Source organism: Gekko japonicus, unplaced genomic scaffold, assembly GCF_001447785.1.
Source record: "Gekko japonicus isolate JY-2015 unplaced genomic scaffold, Gekko_japonicus_V1.1 scaffold4415, whole genome shotgun sequence".
Lineage (NCBI taxonomy): Eukaryota > Metazoa > Chordata > Lepidosauria > Squamata > Gekkonidae > Gekko > Gekko japonicus.
Genome location: NW_015163219.1, coordinates 69 through 3,805, shown reverse-complemented (window position 1 = coordinate 3,805; position 3,737 = coordinate 69).

Genomic DNA, 3,737 nt, shown 5'->3' with positions numbered 1-3,737 from the left:
AAGCCAACCCAGTGGGGATCTGAACCCAGATCCTAGTTGAACACTCCAACCACTGCACCACATTGTGACCTACTTACCACTTCATACCCCCTGGAATTGTGACACTCCAAAGGTTCAGCAAACCTGATCCTGCCAGAGAGGAATCCAGATTGCACAGAGGGCTTGCAAAGGAGGCCTGCGCTGCAGTCTGATCATTGTTACAGCTGATTGCTGGCAGTCCTGGTGTAGGCTAGATCCAGGGGCACATACAAAGGCTGGGTCCGGCTCTACTCTATGGGGAGGGAGGCAAACAGCAACAGGGGCATATGGCCACTGCTCTCACAAAGTGCTGGGAAAAAGAGCATTTGGGGGGTCCTGATTTTCAGAACGCAGTAAGAATGGCCTGATGACATCATTATGTGTTCTCTGCACAGACACAATTACGCAAGACAGATTTCCAAGAGGGTGGCTCCTTTTCCTGCTGGGGCAGGCAGAAATTCAGCCGGCAGAGCTTTCCTCCATCACTGCATCAGCACCTGTCGTACAATACTGGGCGCCAAAATGGTGACAACTAGTTTATCTGGGAAGCAGCTGGGCAAGGAAGAGTTAATCACACATTGCTCCAGAGTATTAGGCAATTAACCTCCAGTCATAACTTGGAATGCACCCAGGAGCAATTGATGAACAGCTGACACCACCAGGAGATCCTTGATCCGGCCATCCGCCGGCTGTGCAACCATGCAGCTGCCTCTGGGGTGAGAATGGAAGGCTATCAGGGAATGTTCCCACCCAGCCCCCATCCACCCACAAGCCATCGTCAAATTCATTTAAAATATTTACGTTCCACTTGTCTCCTAGTCAATGGGACTCGAAGCAGCTTACAACATTAAAACACACTCAAATCTCATTTCACAATAGTACAATACAAGTAATGAGAAGATATCAGGCTGTCTGTGCCACCGTAACAACTGACCACCACTCACACGCCACCAAAAGCATGTTAGCCTTACGGAGCATCAGCAAAAGTCACCAAAGACCTCCAAACCCCTTTAAGCCCTGCCCCTAAAACTTGTGATGTCACATCCAGGTTAAAGGCTTTTTCCTACCTGAGATCAATTCCTCCCAACAAAATTCTTTTTTAAAAAAAACCCTCAGTTTCCTACCTAAAACCACTCAACCTTAAAAACCTCTAAAAATTGTCTTCAGGTTTTCCTCAGTGTTAAGGAGAAAAATCCAGTCTGAAGTCTCCATGGGGGATGGCTGGCCAAGAGCAGTCTCATCCATTTCTAAATCCCCAACTGGCCTCTGGCCTTTAGTGTTTTTACAGGGGACCATCGGTTTCTCCTAGTCTCTGTGGTACATCATAGAGTCTCTATGGAACCCCATAGGAGAAATGGAAATCAAGGAGGAGGAGGAAGAGACTGGATTTATACCCCGCCCGTCACGGTTTTTGTTGATCAGTCGCACAGTCGAGTCCGACTCTTCGCGACCCCATGGACCAGATCACGTCACGGTTTACAAACTCCTTTTCTCTTCCCCTCCCCACAACAGACACCCTGTGAGGTAGGTGGGGCTGAGAGAGCTCTTTTGAGAACTGCTCTTTCAAGGACAGCTCGTCAGAACTATGGCTTGCCCAAGGTCATCCAGGAGCTGTGAGTGGAGGAGTGGGGAATCAAACCCCGTTCTCCCAGATTAGAGTCTGCACACCTAACCACTACACCAAACTGGCTCTAAACTGGCACTACACCAAACTGGCACTAAAGATAGCCACTCTAGGATTTCCATTTCTCCTAGATTCCATGGCTCCTCCAGGGGACCTGATCTCTGTATCTGGAGGTCTGCTGCAATGCCGGGACAACTCCAGGCTCCATGTGGAGGTTGCTACCCGGTGGGCCCAAGCATCTTTAACTATTCCTGCAATAGATTCAGGTGGGGTAGCCGTCTTGGTCTGAAGCAGCAGAACAGGTGATCTGCTACTTCAGACCAACATGGCAACCCCACCTGAATTCATGGGAGGCACCACATATAGCCACATGGAATGGAAACGCTGTTGGTCTTAAAGGTGCCACTGGCTGGTGAATGGGAAATGTAAGCTGCTTCTGGATACCAGGAAGTTGCTTCTGGAGGCAGAGCCAGCCTTCAGTTACATGGTGAAGCTCATTGTGCTGTGGTGGGAGTTGTTGCCAAAGCAAACATTAAATTTCTGGATGGGTAGCTGTCTTAGTCTGTCTGTAGCAGTAGGAAAGGGCAAGAGTCCAGTAGCACCTTTAAGACTAACAAAATTTGTGGCAGAGTATGAGCTTTCGTGAGTTCACTGCTCACTTCAGATTTTGTTACTCTCTAAAGTGTTACTGGACTCTTGCTCTTTTCTACTATTAAACATCATCACAGCCAATCAAATCTCCAGTGGCCAGTAAGGAGCCTTGCTGGGCAAAATCCCCACCCTCTTTCTAAAAATTACAGGAAAAGTGCTGTGACACCCGCAGGCATTACGTCGAGGAGCCCCACACTGCACTAGTCTGACTCTCACAGCAAGAGAACAAAACATACATAATGAAGCTACGGGATGCAGCAAGAGCCAATTCCTGCTCACAGCTTAATTCCACGTGAGCATGAGAAGAGATGCAAGGGGAAAAGGCCAGCAAGACGTTCAGGTTTGTACCTTAACATGACACCTAAATTAACATGACACCTAAATAAAGCTCATATTTGTTCAATCACTTTAAAAGGGAAATGAAGGAGCCCTTTTCAGACCTGCAGTGGCTTGGTGCTGTCTACATTATACAAACAACTCCATAAGAAGTATTGTTTGTTTTTTGTTTTCCAGTCCTGTCACTATTGACTGAGCAAAATAATACTCAAGAGCAGCATTTGGGGGAGGGTGGAGCACTTTGGGCTGCAGCAGGACAGAAGCAGCAAAAAATAAAAATAAAAAAATCACAGCCCATGAGTGGAAACCCTTCCGCCTGTAGAAATGCTGCATCGGATCCAAGGCGTTGAGTGTCAAACAGCACAATCCTCAAGAGAATCACACCTTGCCAAGCCAACTAGTTTCTGGGGACAGGTCTTCTAGCAGCATAAAGGCCCCCCCACCTGGCAGCAGAGCACTTCACTGCCCGCAGACCCGCCCCCTCTCCACCACCTCCTTCTCCTCTCTCTTCCTGCTTGGAATAAAAGCGTCCCGCACTGGATTGTAGCCGGGCTTCTATACTAGGTGGGGGCCATTCACTTCCGGTGGGGGGGGGGGCTTTCAAAGGAATGACTGGAAAATTGGTGATCTCCTCATTACCATCAGGAACTTCTAAAATTCTGTTGCCAAGCCAGAGTTTATGTGCATTTCTGCATCTGTCGAGGTATCAGAAACGCAGAGTTTTTAAGAAGCGCCATTTTCTGAGTCGGAATCTTTTGCCTACTGACATCAATAACTTCCTCGCGTTGACCTTTTTGCTGCACTCACAATACACAGGGATGGGAAGGTAATCTATTTTATATACCAGACCTTCTTCTGTCTTCTTCCTTCAACAGAAACGCTAATAACAAATTTAAAAGGCACAATTTCCACTTCCAGGGAGTGAATCAGCACTCCACGTACATCACATTCCCCCATCCCCCCCGTGGCTGTGGCCCTCATCCCATGACTGGAAGGCAGAGACAGAAGCAGCCCGCTTCAGGCAACCTGATGTGCCTCGACAAAAGGACACAAGAGGAAGAGGACGTGGCAGGGACAGTGTGGCCAGCCAGGGGCTGTACGATGCATC